The following is a 16,486-nucleotide window of genomic DNA, read 5'->3' as shown; positions in this document are numbered from 1 at the left end:
ATGATCTCTTTAAGACCATCAGAGTAACCTGGAAACGCAGGTGGTCGTTTTAGAGAGGGTTTTTACTAACTATGCTTATTTATTTAATTTAATTTTTTTTTCGGAAACAATAACAGTAATCATATACACCACACACAACGAGGTCTCTCTAAGGCGACCAGCCGCAAATAAAAATTCATCTTTGCAAGTGGTCGCCTTAGAGAGGTGATGCTCAATACCAATATATACTCACGTTCTCAGAGATACGTTTATCTTTTAGAGGTGGTCGTCTTAGGGAGATTGCATCTACGGAATGAATCTCTGAATATTCAATACCAAAGTATACTTGTGTTTTCAGAAATACTGGTTTCTTTCAGAGGCGGTCGTCTTAGGGAGGTGTTTTTTGCTACGAGTTGGTTCTCTGAATACACACACATAAGCACTTACATTTCTGATATTACAAATAAACACCGGTATCAACCAACATCTCTTTAACGCGAACAAGTTCATTCACAATCGCAAAACTTTTCTCCCTGTTTAACTCTAACGTGAGGAAAAAAATTCCCCTCCCTCCCCCACTCTCAGAAGTTTCCCAAACAAGCAATATGGCCAAAGAATCTCTAAGGTCCTTACAGATCTAAGATAAAGAATCCTTACAGATTTTATGTTTTAAAAAATGTTCTAATTATATTTCGCGAGCAAAAAAGGTAAGTTTTATTAATGAAATAAACATTGAAATATTTAATGTGTTTATTACTTATTGAATGGGGTAGACAAGACATACAAGCTTAAGGAATCTTTTTTCCACTACTAAAATTATGTGAAAATTTAGATGATCATAGTAGCTTACATTGTTTTCTCTTTTTGGTCTATTTTTCTTTACAAGTATGAGACCAGAACCACATTTTTACATTAAATATTTTGTGCTATTTTGTTAAAACACATATAATCATTTTTATGCATACTTTAATTTTCATTATTATCAGTTTGATGAAGAAAATTTCAAATGTGTTTTTCATAAATTGCTTTTGAAATAGAAATAGATTTGTGAATAAGATTTATGTAATATTAAATGTACTAGTCTTGGGAGTATAAAAAGTGAATTATTTATTTGAAAAAAATTACATTAAGTTGAAACATCATATAGTGGTTATTTTCTTAAATGACCACCTCTGATAATGGCACATTTGTCAGGACAATAATTAAATAACAGGACATAAAAAATCATAGTTTTGTCAGGCTACAGGAAACTGGTATTAACTCGAATTGTGGAGTTGATTGTTTTAGGAATGTTTTGCTGTATAATCAATTGACTTCGGTGTAGTAATTTTTATGTGGGTATGAATTTTGCAGAAGTAATTGAAAAATTTTACGAGAAAATTAAAACCAAAGTGTAATGACCTTGCGGATTAATAAGGCACCATGAGGAAAACGACACCAACATTTATTAAAAATGAACTTTCAAAGAATAATGAAAAAAAATTAACATTTAAAGAATAAAGGCAAACTCGGAGCACTACCTCGCTCCTACAACATAATTAACCTACAACCTGCCTCCTCTGAGGCTAACATGCCACTGGCCTCTCTCACTTGCTGGGCGCTGCCAGGCAGCTGATTGGCTCACCGCTGCCAGATACATGACACCCCCCCGGTAAGATTGTGCTACGCCAAAGCGAAGCAGAATCTGAAAACTGAACCAGCAAATACAAACTTAAATTGTATACTCCACATACCAAATTAATTCAAAATATATGAACATGTATACATGACATAATAACATACTTTGAAATAAATGCAATAAACATTCATCTCACAACAGATGAACAGATGGCTTGATACAATACCGGAGTTCTGTAATAAAACATATATGCAATACTATTTCAAAACACACTATTATAATGCAATATTAAATGGAAACCAGTAATTTGATTTTCAAAACAGATGGAAAGTACCTCTCGTACAATTCCGGAACAAAAGAAAGTAACTAATGCAAAGTTTTAAAACATATTAGTTCATACTTAGTTCACACCTATTTCATTCACCCACTAGTCTTGAAAGACCATCTGCATTTTTTAATTGTGCACCAGGGCAATGAGAAATATGAATATTATAGCGCTGAAGTGCCATTGCCCACCTCTGTAATTTGGCTGAATGCGGTGCCGACTTATACAAATATAATAATGGATTATGGTCTGTGATCAGCTCGATATTCGATCCAAACACCCAACACTCGAACTTTTTTAATGACCACACAACGGCATAAGCCTCGCGTTCAATAGTTGACCAGTTCTGCTGAGTTTTCGAAAGTTTTTGACTGGCAAAGCTGATAGGATGCAAACTGCCTTTGCTGTCTCGTTGTGACAAGCAAGCACCAACACCATATGAACTAGCATCACACTGTATGGTGTAAGGTTTTTCTGGTTCTGGAGTGTACAGTTTTGGTGCTTCACACAGTCGACGTTTCAGTTCTTGAAATGCTGATTCCTCAACATCAGTCCATGGAATTCTCTCAGGAATTTTCTTTTTTGTAAGCTCCGTCAATGGGCGAGCTATTTCTGCATAATTCTTTATGTAATCACGATAATAGTTGAATAAGCCTAATGCACTCTTTAGAGCAGTCTTTGTTTTAGGACTTTTTATAATTTCAATGGCATGTAATTTTTCAGGATCAGGTTGATGTCTTCCAGCTCCTATTATATGTCCTAAATATTTTATCTTCAAACGTGCAAAAACACATTTCTTCACGTTCACCGTAAACCTGAGATCACTTAATGTAGTTAGCACAGCATCTAAATGTTTGAGATGCGAATTCCAATCTGGTGAAAAGATAGCAATATCATCAATATATGCTTTGCAAAAATCACTATGTTTTCTTAAGGCATCATTCATCACTCGCTGAAAAGTAGAAGCTGCATTTTTTAATCCAAAAGGCATCACTTTCCAACGATACTGGGAACGATGTGTTTTGAATGATGTTAAATCACGACTTTCTTCTTCTAAAGGTATTTCCCAGTAAACTTTCAAGACATCTAAACAGGTGATAACATTCGCGTGTCCAATTTTATTGATTAGATCAGTCACATTCTCCATTGGAAAATCAACAGGCTTGGTTACTTGATTCAACAACCTGAAATCAATACATAAACGCATACTTCCGTCTTTCTTGGCAACACATACGACTGGGTATGCTATTTCAGCTTCACTTGGCTCAATAAGACCCAAGCTCTCCAATTCCTCGATCTGTTTATCTACTTCAGGTTTCAAAGATTCTGGGATCTTATAGATATATGGCTTTTTTCTTTCAGCTCCAGGTAACAACCGAATTCTATGTTCACCAACTCTGGCTATTTGGATCTCCCCAGAAAATAACGCGATGTGCTTGAGTAAGAGCTCGTGTAATTCCTTTTGTTTGCTATCCTCTAAATGACTAATATCCACCTCGATGTTCCTTCTAGTTACTGCGCAATCTCCTTTATTTGGAGTGGTATGAATTTCCCCAAACTCAGAATCATCTTCAAATATCACTCCCACAGTTTGTGCTCGAACATAAAATTTTCTTATTTTGTTCACATGAACATGCCTCACACTCCCATCGGGTAATTTAATTTTGTAAGAATGAGGATTTACTCTTTCAACAATTTCACCTGGACCTGTCCACCTAGCATATAGCTTGTTGCTAGAGTCTGGTATAAGTAAATATACTAGATCACCATTTTTAAATTCTTTCAAACTTTTGCGACGGTTAAAATAATATGCATAAGCTTCTTGTTTTTCCGCGGCAGATAAAGAAGCGAGCTCAGATGCTTTCTCTAAATTTATCTTTAATTCTTGTAGATAATCAACTGCTGAATTACTCAGATTAAGAGGTAATGGTATTTCACCGGACCATGATGATTTTAACACAGCTAAGGGACCTCTAGCTTCACGACCATACATAAGCATAAATGGAGATACACCGGTAGTGCAATTTGGAACTTCACGATACGCAAAAAGTAAATAAGGTATGTGCTTGTCCCAATTAACAGGATCTGTGCGAATTACATGATGTAACATTTGTTTAAATACCCGATTCCATTTTTCCACTGAGCCGTTTGATGCTGGGTAACCAGGTGTCGAAAAACGAGGATGAGTTCCTAACCTTTTTTCGAATTCTTGAGTTAATTGTGAGGTAAAATTAGTGCCTTGATCGCTACAAATTATTTCTGGAATACCGGTTCTCATAAAAATATCTAAAAGAGCCTCACAAGTAGCTTTAGCAGAAAGACTTTTTAAAGGTATGACTTCTGGCCATTTTGAATGATTATCTATCAAACACAAACAATATTTATGTTTCCTTCCTAAAGGAGGTGAAATTTCACCAATAATATCTATATTTACTGTATGAAAGGGATATGGCGCGCGAACAATAGAAGTAATCGGAATTTTATCCGATTGTCTTTCCGGACTTTTTAATTGACATCTTTCGCATGTTCTACAATAATTTTCTACATCTTTGGATATGTTCGGCCAATAAAATGAAAGCTTAATTCTTTCTTTAGTTTTCCTCATACCTAAATGATTTCCGAATATGGAATCATGAGCTAATTGAAGGACTTTATTTCGATAATTCTCGGGCAAAACTAACTGTTGTATGTTTTCCCCACAAATTTTTTCTTTATGAAATAATAATTCGTCCTGTAAAAAGAAATTATTCTTCCCTACTTCTGCGTCCTTAAAAGAATTTATTAACGTTTGGCAGTTTCTCTGATCGACCTTAAATTTATTCGATTCCGAATAACTGTTTAGTCTTTCATCATTCTGATTCGCAACTGAGCTATAAAAAAGATTTACATTTGACAGTTCAACGGCGCCAACCTCAAGTTATTTTTGTTTATGAGTTTCCGGTTTCGTCTCGGGGAAGACTGTTGATTCATTCTCGTCTTCAAATATGCGATCCCATACATCTGGTGTAATTAAACATTGGACATTTAGCTTATCTGTCAACGCGAAAAGAGCTTCTACGCGCGAATATAGACAACTGTTTGGTTTTTTGTAATAAATGGGAATAGTTGCTAACGTTGCCTCTATGACGTCGCCAAATGCGGAACTTAAAATGATTTTACCCTTACTTTCTATTTTTAAATCAGGAATTAATGTAGTGTTCAAAATTGGTATTTCCGTACCTGAATCTTTTATAGCTTCTACTTGCTTCCCTGCAATGTAAATAGTAATCTTTTCCAAGGAATAAAAATTAAGTTTGCCGTCGGAACACTCGGGTTTTTGTAAATGTTTAGAATTTACATTTGTAACAACCGCATTGTCCTTCGACTTACTTGAAGTGTTAACTTTCGGTTTGACCGGGAAATTATCGTTCTGTTTATTGGACCTCTCAAATTTATTTCGCCTGTTCGGGCAATTCTTAGCCAAATGTAAACTGCTACTACACACATAACATTCCCGCGGTTTAAACGAATGTTTCTGTTCATTTACCACTAAATCTTTTCTTAGCGCTGGTGGAATATATTTAGAGTTTTTGTTGTATGAAGAGTTTTTGTTGTATGAATCACGAAAATTAGCGCGTTTTTCACCTCTTATGTCATCAAAAGATTTACCTTTCGCGATGAAATAAGTGTCGCATTCCTTCGCTAGTTCTTCTGGACGTAGCCAACTTTCACCTTGTCGAACTGCAACATGGCACGCTAAATCACTATCCAATGTTTGAAAAAGTTTGTCAGAAATTATTAAGTTAATTAAAGACTCAAAATCATTGACGTTTCTACTTTTACAATAATGGATCCAACATGATCTTAAACGAGAGGCGAACTGCAAATGAGTTTCCCCCGTCAACTTTTGAGCTTGGCGAAAATTTTCTAAACATATAATTGGCGATGGTTCATATTCCTTAAGAATTAAAGATTTAATTTTTTCATAATCTTTCAAATCATCATCTTTAATATATACTATAATATTAGAAGATTTATCACCTATCAGTTTAAGTAAAATTTCAGACTTAAACTCATTTGGTACGTTCTTATGCTTAAAAGCCCTTTCTATGGAATCAAAAAATAAGTTCCATGCTTCACCCTTTTTAGGTACAGAAATCGATAATGCCTGTACAGCTTTCAAAAGCTTATCTAATGAAAGTGTATTTTCTACGTTATTACTAGATTCGTTGCTACTTTCGATTTGCATTAAACGCAATTTCACAATTTCTTCTGACTTTTTCCTTTCCTCAACCGTAGTATTAAGAAATTCAATAACAAAATCTTTATCTTTCAAATATTCTTTAGAACTTAAAAGCTTATCCTTTAATTCTACAACTTTTAAACTAGAATCGGCTTCTTCACCTAGTTCCTTCAACACCGAAATCAAATCACTTTTAACTACTCCTTTAAACATATTTAGAAGAAATTTTTCTTAAAGTTACAACAAAAATTTCTCACCTTTTCTCCAAAATCCAATCGGCTTCGTTAGCTCTGGTTCTCGAAAGAGAGCGTGCTGTAATGACCTTGCGGATTAATAAGGCACCATGAGGAAAACGACACCAACATTTATTAAAAATGAACTTTCAAAGAATAATGAAAAAAAATTAACATTTAAAGAATAAAGGCAAACTCGGAGCACTACCTCGCTCCTACAACATAATTAACCTACAACCTGCCTCCTCTGAGGCTAACATGCCACTGGCCTCTCTCACTTGCTGGGCGCTGCCAGGCAGCTGATTGGCTCACCGCTGCCAGATACATGACACAAAGCTTTTCGAATCATGAGTCTTATAAGGGCACTGTTATAGCATTGCTTTCAAATATAGTTAGAGTAATATTTAAACATTATTTTCGGAAGCACTTCCACAGAGAATCCGGTTGTTCTCTGAGGATGAAAACCCATATAAATAAATCTTCTGTACAGCCTTATACAAATGCAGTTAAAATTACTGTCATTACAATTAAGCGAATATAGCTACATTTGTTTACAAAAAGTTATTATTGCTAAATACAGCACTATATAAATTTCATTTGGCATTGTAATTTCAGAAAATGTTCAGCATGAGATATTTTTATATTATATAATCTACTGTCAAAAACAATAGCTACCTTTTCAGTACTTTAAATTTTACAATTTAGAATTTTTATGGTTCAAAATAATATTTCTATACTGTTCCGTCTTTTTGGTAGATAGGTGGCGCTCTTGATGCGCGCCGATGAAAAATATTCCATTTGACGCTTGAACATGAACAATGACGCATGTCATATTTATTTGATGCTTGATTATGTTTCATGGCCGCTATAGGCGGAAGTAATATAAGTAATATAAGTTTATCGTTAATAAATGTTATTTCTATGTTCTGTGAACTCTTGAAATTTTGATTTGAAATTCTAATGCTCTCCCAACCTTGACTCCTGAAACGAAACGATCTTTGAATTTATGACTCATGAAGAGAGACACCATACATATACATTTTCTAAAGTATTCTTGGCAGTTTTCAGATAACCGGCCCTTGGCGATTTGTTGACATCTCGGAAGAGTGCGTATGCGCCAGATTATGGTAACCCTGACAAGCGTTACAAACCTGCAACCCACTCAGGGAATTTTCCTGAAGAACGAAAAGGGATTTTTTCTGTTTACATAGATTTAGGAAACGTTACGACAAGACAAAATATAAGTTGGAAAATCGCAAATCATAATTAGTTCATATTTTCGCAAATCGTTATTAACACCCGATAATGCTAAAAATAAAGCTCTATTCTGTTTACGGAACGTTCACGGTAAGACAAAATGAAAGTTGGAAAATCGCAAATCCTAATTAGTTCATGTTTTCGCAAATCGTTATCGGGAGTTCATTTCAATTGAAAATAATAAAGCTCTATTCTATTTATTCTACGTTTCCTAGTCTATTTATTTCTACCTTTTGTAAAATAAGGTAGTTGCATGACCCCCCTCCAAAAAAAATCGCAAATCATAATTAGTTCATATTTTCGTAAATCGTTATCGGGAGTTAATTGCAATTGAAAAAATAAAGCTCTATTATATTTATTTCTACCTTTTGTAAAATAAAATAGCTACCTCAGATGCTAAATTTATGTAGGGAAGAAGGACCAGAAAGGTAAAATACAACTTTTAATTTAAGCTCAATGCTCCTAAAATATATTAGAATATATACAGGTGACACTTGTATATTAAAGTGGCCACCATAACAAAATAAGCTGATTGAATTGCCAATTTTGTAACATGTAACTTTTAAATATTACAAGGTTCTGTCTACTTTAATAAGGCTGCTTATTTTATTTCACACATTTATACCTGTAGTTAATTTGTATTTGAAATTGTGAATAATTCATAAAATGCTGGTGAACAAAACCTGTGTCTATACATAAGAATTAGCTTTAATAAAATAAGTAGCAGCAAATTCTAATCATTTATGCTAATTGCTCTAAAAACACCCATACTTTTCTTCAAAACAGCACTTGAGTTATTAATTGTGTTAACAATGCAGTTGTTCTACATTTTTATGCACAGTGCTGTTACTTTCATTCTTTGGTTCAAAAAAGTGAATGGAATTATACATTCTGAAAATTAGTTCACAGCAATAATTAATCTTTTACTTGTATACAATTAAATTTTCATAATTTAAATTTAAATTATGCGAAGGAGAAAATTTGATAAATTCTTATAAAATGTATAATATTTTTAAACAAGTGCATTTTTAGAACTTTCATCAGTTGCACCTATCACATAACTTCAGAGATATAACTGTATTATAGTTAAGTACTTAAATATTAGCTTGTTAAAGTTAAAAAGTAGCAAAGCTGAAGAATGCAAATGTGATATATTTCTTAACAATCATGTACAGTAATAGCTCTTTAATAATGGTTTTGATTATCTGCAGAATAAAGAAAACTAAAAAAGGTTATGAAAATTGGGTTGTTGAATTGAGATTGGCCAAATGATAAAGATTTATTTGCTTATAAATTATTTCTACATATAACTGAAATTTTATTATATGTGCTTGCTGGCTTCAGTTGTAAATAGTACTGTTATTATGACAGTTTAACTCTGGATATTTGCACCATGTTACCTCAAATTGGAACTATAGGATAAAGCATAGTAAAAAAATGTTGAGAGGTCATAAATAAAATAAACACAGAAATTTACTCAAGCCATTATTATTGTGAATGTATAGAACAGCAGCTAGCAAATTTATTATAATTCACAATTAAATGTTCAAATTGTCATTATTGAGAATAATGTTCATTTTTGTCAAAGAGAAAGTGGACAGTGTTAAGCCGGACAGTTTTTACGATAGAAATATTAACTGAAATGCAAAAGAACAACAAAATTATAAATTTAACCTCATTAATATTTTTATTCATTTCAGTTTTATCATTAAACATGTTTATTGCTTCTGTATCATGCCAAATAGACTGGCTACATGGACATTTTCATAATTTTCTCTATGTATGATATGAATTTATGCTTTCAAAAAGCTAACCTAGTATTATCAGTCACTTTAAAGTCCCAGTACTCGGTTAATTTAGCATTTGTAGCATCAGTGTTTTTATACTATACTACAAGTGTTATTAATATTTTAATTTAGTGCTGCATTTTAATAACTTTAACATTTATTTTGTTCGATAAATAAATGAACTAAAAATATAAATTAATTTATTACAATTCTATTTTGTAATTATTATGCAAATTGTTTCATGTTTGTAATTTTTAACGCTTCCAGCTGATTTAGTGAGCAGAAATAGCAGACTAGTATATATGGAGGAGCTGTCAGCTAAGTTATGCAACAAAATTATTCATCCTGCTGTCAGCATCATTCTAGTAGTGTTATCAGGTTCAATGTTTCTTCTTACCTTCTTCGGAAACATACAATGACCTGACTAGAACAGAGAGCTTACTAAAGCTATGTTCACTAATTGTATTAAGTAGACAGGATACAGACAAAGGGTATACAAAACCCTTTATTTTTTTATATATACAATGACTTCCGTACTTCGGAATACAATGACCCTCCACTCGGGGTCTAACGTAAAAGATATAAAAATAAAACTAAACTCTAATTTAACTTTAGAATAAGATTGGCCTTATAATAACAGAAAGCGTATGTAGCACAGAGACTGTGAACACTACAATACGTTTAATTTATCAAGAGGATTAAAACCTCTGGCCTGGAAGGCAAATAGCAACTGCGTAACTTCTAAGGTAAGCGGCCTGCTTCGAACTCACTGCTTCCTCTCTCACTCTTGGCAAAAAGGCCACACTTAAATACTTGGCGTTCGCCAGACAAACTTTGCATAAAATCCTTATCGCTTATAATTCTGGCCGGAAGTGGAAAATAAGAAGTGATAGTAAAGATTTAAAATAAAATAAACGTTAGTAAAACTTAAGATCCTTACATACTTCCCGCCAGAGTTAATTTGTTTGAAACTGAGGTCTAAAACGACCTTGTTGAAAACTTTTAACTCTAAAAACTAACGCGAGGCCAACCTTTTACAATCATAACTTAGCTATAAACTAGAAAATTTAAAAGAAAGAAATTTGTTACAATAGCAGCTCCCGGAATATACAACAATCTTTTTTTTTCTTTTTCATCTGTACTGCATCTAAACAGGAGCTTTATTCAATTCTGGTTCCTTCCAGAGATCTGGAAGGAAAACTAGTTTAATGAAATGTTACAGAATGACATTGCAAATAACATATAGAATATAATTTTCTTAACATTCTTATTTCATTCATGACTATTTTAATTATCTCTCCCCGTGCTCTCTGACATGTGTTGTAAAAGAACACCAACCACGAATGTGTTTCTGTCTACGTGTGCCACACTTCCTCCTACAATCAAAACACTAACGTGTTAAAATTCAACATACGAGACCTCTTAACACACCTTAATTTCAACTCTGGACCCTGAGGTACTATTCTGAAAGTGGCTAACTCTAAAGTGTAGCGTCAGAGAGCCTAACTACATCATTCAACCTTTAACATATATTCGTCATGATTTAATCTTTACAGTCACACGAATAACAAATTTTTAACATTACTTTCACTTTTACCATATCACGGTATTTCTTAACATTCAAAATAACAGTTCGCATGTATACAAGAACATATCAATATGCCATTAATTTTACACATTTGAAAACATACATTAGTAGTACATTGTTAACTTCTATTCTTTTCAAAGCAAGTGCCAATTCTTTCTACATTGAAATAATACTACATTTCAAAACGTCTTTCAGACTAAAACTTCTTTCTTGCTAGAATGTTTTAAATAAAATTTATACAATAACTTTTTACAATATTTAAGTCTTTACACAACGCTATTATACATCAACTTTAGTTTTACGCGCGAGTAATTGAAAAACATAATAAGAAAATCGGTCACAACTCATTTCTCGCCCTTTTGGCGATAAAGGTAGACCTCGCATGAGGTAAAACTTCTTAAAATCTGCCACTTGCAGTAAGAATGAAAGATTAACTTAAGTTTGTAAAGTAACATAAAATTTTACTTACCTTTGTAATACTCAGACATCCTTTTCTGGGCCCAGTCTTTAAAGGTATAGGAGATAGTGGCTTGGTTGATCCTCCTTCTTGTACGGGCTCGCCCTTCAGTGCTTTCCTCTGGAAGCTTCCATTTTTCACCACTACGGCCACCTTTGAACATCTTTCTTCTGTCCTCTGCTTGTGGTCTTGGCCGTTTGAAGGCAGCTGGTCTTGGTGGAACCGGGAAACTTCTGTCGTGCTCCTGCTTGGACCTCGTTGTTGGCCGTTCAAATTTTTCTTGTACTTTTTCCTCCGCCGCTGATGGCCCTTCCGCAGTTCGGCGACTTTTGCTGCGGAGAGTTCTGTCGGATGAGTCAATCTTCCGTTTCACAGCCGGGTTATAGTTGCCGTCCTTTCTCCCGGTCCTTTCCACATACGTTGTCCTTCTCCCTTCTTCATTCTGGGGGTGTTCGTGAACTCTGTTTTCTGGACGGTGGAACGGCTTCTTTTTCTTTTTACCTTCAGTTTTTCCGCGGGGCAATTTTCTTTTCACTTGCTTCTGTCTCTCATTGGCTTGCCCTTGTATTTGTCGTTTTCCCACCTCTGGAACTTGTACCTGCGGTGTCTGCCGTACCGGATCCTGCAAAAGATCTGAAAAGATTTTCATTTTATTACGATCGAAGTAGGGTTTTATTTGATCAATGTTTGCGGAACAGGTTTCACCATTTCTTGCCTTTAACACTACAACAGCGTGAGTTATTTTTTCTATAACATATGGTCCTTCAAAGCGTGGAAAAAATTTGGCAGTTTTATCTTCTGGTGCTGAAGAAAGTGAATGCTTAATTTTTAAAACTTCATCCCCTACTTTATAAGTTACTCCCCGTCGTTTCAAGTCATAATATAACTTCTGTTTTCTTTGTGCTACTTCCGTATTCTTTTTTGCTTCTTTTATTAGTTTTTCTAAATCACCCATTTTAAATTCTGGGGCTCTTTGTTGCACATAAAATAGTTTATCTAACGGTGTTATAACCTTTCTGCCTAGAAATAACTCAGCAGGAGTTTTGCCCGTTGTATCATGTTTTGCGGTCCTAAGGGCGAAAGCAAATTCATTGACATAGTTATCCCAGCTTTTATGAAAATTTTTAACATAACTACGGATAATTTTCACTATATTTCTGCTGACCCGTTCCGCTATATTTGATTGCGGCCGATACGGGACCATTTTTAAATGACGTATGCCCAGTTTTTGGCACATGTCTTCAAATATATTACTTACAAATTGAGGACCATTATCCGATATAACTTTTAGGGGCGCCCCGTATTTTAAAATATATTTATTTAAAATAGAATCAGTAACTAATTTCGCAGAGGCTCGTTTTAAGGGAACAATTTCGGTCCATTTACTAAAATGATCAACCATAACAAGGAGATAGCGACTTTTGTTTAACTGACTTTTTGGGAAAGGGCCCAATAAATCGATGCCGATTATTTCATTTGGAAATTCGGATTTAATACTATTTAGAAACCCGGCCGGGCGGAAATTAATATAATTAACGGCTTGACATGTTGGGCAGGACTGGACATACGCCCTTGTTAACTTTTGCAGTTCAGGAAAGTAGACTGCCTCGCGTACGCGTTGAGTAGTTTTTCGAATACCAGCATGAGAAGCTAAAGGGCTGTCATGGAGCTCTTGCAGGATATTTAATCTAAGACTAGCTGGGATAACAGGTCGAAATTCGTTGTTGGAATTCGTAGTTTTTGTATAAAATAATAGACCATCTATGAGTTCGTAATGGGCCGCCCTATTTCTTATCGCCACAATATCTTGGTGGCTAAAATTTTCAGGATCCTTCAAATACTCATAAATACTTCCAAACTCAGGATCCTTACCCAGTTCGGTTATTACAGTTTCTCGGGAATTTATTGTACACGCTGTCAGCATTGCAACTTTTACGGTATTACCCTGTTCGTCTAATTTAATTCGTGATAGGGCATCTGCTACGATATTTTCCTTTCCGGGGGTATGCTTGATTACCAGATTATATTCTTGCAGCTTGAGTGCCCATCTTATTAACCTTGGGGATAAATTTTTCCCTGAGTACAATCTAGTTACCGCCGCATGATCAGAATATACTGTTATCGGCGCCTTTCCAAAATAGACTCGGAACTTTTGCACTGCTAACAGAACTGCAAGTGCCTCTCTCTCGGTCGCGGAATAGTTTCTTTGTGTTTGATTTAAAGTTCGGCTAAAAAATGCCACTGGCTGCTGATTTTGCGAAAGTACCGCTCCTACCGCATAATCCGAAGCATCCGCTGAAATTTCCAAATTTTCATCCTTTTCAGGAAATTTCAACACAGGGGCTTGCGTTAATGCTTGTTTTAATTTTTCGAAAGCACTATTGGCTTCAGCAGTCCACGAGAATCTTGCCTTTTTCCTTTTTAATTTTAACAATGGGTCAGCGATAGCCGCAAAATCTTTTATAAAGGACCTATAATATGAACAAAGTCCTAGAAAAGAAGAGAGCTTCTTTGCCGTGTTTGGAGTCGGATACTTTTGTACAGCGATTATTTTTGATTCATCTGTCTCGATCCCTTTTTGCGATAATTTGTAACCTAAATATTTTAATTCAGGGGCTGCAAATTTGCACTTTTCGACATTAACTTTTAGACCGGCCTCATTTAATAAAGAAAACACCTGTCTTAAATCCTGTATATGTTGGTCGAGATTACCACTAGTAATAATGATATCATCTAAATAGATAAATGTGGACTTTCCAAGAACAGGTCTTAACACAATGTCCATGCATCGCTGAAATGTTGCTGGGGCGCCTGAAAGGCCAAACGGCATACGCAAAAATGCATAAGTGCCAGACTTGGTTATAAAAGCAGTCTTAGGCACGTCCTCAGGCCTGACCCCTATTTGAAAATAACCATTCGTTAAGTCTAAAGTCGTCATAAATTTGGTTGATTTTATGTTCCTTAAAATTTCTTCTATGATCGGTAACGGATATACCGGATATTTCGTTATGGAATTTAATTTACGGTAATCAATAGCGAATCTCCACCTTTTTGGATGCTCCAAAGGATAATCATTATTTTTCTTACATAAAACCACCGGACTAGCATAACTACTTGAGATAGGCGTTATGATCTTTTTACGTAGCATATCGGTAATATGCCATTCTATAATTTTTTCCTTATTCTTATCATACCGGTATGGTTTTTGACGAACCGGCAATGCATCTCCGGTGTCAATACTATGGTTAGTAACCTGGGTAAATCCTGGAATATCACTAAATAAGGAAGCAAATTCACTTACCACTTGTCGGATTCTATCTTGCTCGTCATTAGGCAGGTGGTCAAGATTTAACCTTGGCGGTTCAACCTTTTCTACACGCACTGGTTTCATCGTCAGCTTAAGGGACGCTTCATTAAAATCCAGTGTAGCTTGTGCGTCTGAAAGGAAGTCTATTCCTAGGATTAAATTTGCTTGCAAATTCTTTACTATAAAAAACATCACCTTTACTTGTTCGTCCTTGATACGGATGTGCAAAGGTACTTTACCTACGCACTTACATTGTTCTCCTTGCGCCGCTAATACTGTTGTATTATCCGCATTATATATGCGGTATTTGCGAAAATACTTTCTAAAAAAGACTTCTGCCACACAGGAACACTGCGCGCCGGTATCCAGGAGTGCGGTGGCCGGGATATTATTTACCAAGACTTCAATCTTCGGAAGAGTTAAATTTTTCACCATTACTGTATTTAACTTGTAGGAAGAGGGGTTTTCGTGGCCTTCGGATTTCCGCACCCTCTCGTCAGCAGAAATCCGTTTTAGTTTAAATTATTTTTCCTTTCCGTACTTTCCTTCTTTCTCCACTGGCCTTGAGACTTTTTTCCTGGGTTGCTATTGAACTGTCGACGTTCGCCGGCTGTTTTTGAATGCTCGGGTTTCCTTGCCCACTGATTCGCTTTTTCTCCGTAGCCATGTGCTTGAGTTTGCTGTAGTCTTGGCGTACCAAATTGGTTTCGCTGTTGATATTGGCGTCTTCTTTCGACGTCCGCCGTTCTTCTACTTTCAAACTGGATTGCTAGCTCAAATAACTTTTCCAGTGTAGTCGGATTTCGTAATTCAATAAAGTCTTGCACTTGGGGTAGTAACCTCGGCAAAATCACTTGAATTATTTCAGGATCCGGACGGTTTCCATACAAGAGCTTGAAAACGTGAATTTTTCTTAAAATAAAGCTCGAAAGGTTTTCTATTCTTTGTTGATATATACTGAAAAGTTCTGTTTCTAATTTCGCACGATCCCTTACAACACGGAAGGCTTTTAGTAGGGCAGTCTTGAAATTTTCGTAGGTATAGGTGGGACTTCCTGCTTGACCCAAGAGACTTCTGCCGATACATTTGAACCAGTTAAGCGCTTGGCCCCTCAAAGCGCTGGTAGCTAAGGTAACTTTTTGAAATTCGTGCACGGGGTAGAGCATGAAGTGGTCCTCCAATTTTTCCAAAAAACTGGTTACCTGTGAGTTTCCATTAAACGTTGCTTCTGGTTTCATCGAAGCGCGCATGGTCTGGACGATGTACCCAAATCCTTCCAGGGCGGCAGCTGGCATTTCTGGATTCTGAGCCGTTTCTGCAGGCAGCACAGGTTCTTCTTGAAATTCGGCCATGGTTATTCTTCGTCGGGCGCCACTATCAGGTTCAATGTTTCTTCTTACCTTCTTCGGAAACATACAATGACCTGACTAGAACAGAGAGCTTACTAAAGCTATGTTCACTAATTGTATTAAGTAGACAGGATACAGACAAAGGGTATACAAAACCCTTTATTTTCCTTTATATACAATGACTTCCGTACTTCGGAATACAATGACCCTCCACTCGGGGTCTAACGTAAAAGATATAAAAATAAAACTAAACTCTAATTTAACTTTAGAATAAGATTGGCCTTATAATAACAGAAAGCGTATGTAGCACAGAGACTGTGAACACTACAATACGTTTAATTTATCAAGAGGATTAAAACCTCTG

Source organism: Stegodyphus dumicola, chromosome 3 (genome assembly GCF_044657685.1).
Source record: "Stegodyphus dumicola isolate Sdum_Otavi_A_Nest chromosome 3, ASM4465768v1".
In the NCBI taxonomy this organism is placed as follows: domain Eukaryota; kingdom Metazoa; phylum Arthropoda; class Arachnida; order Araneae; family Eresidae; genus Stegodyphus; species Stegodyphus dumicola.
The sequence above is the reverse complement of the archived record's forward strand: the minus strand, read 5'-3'. Positions refer to the sequence as shown.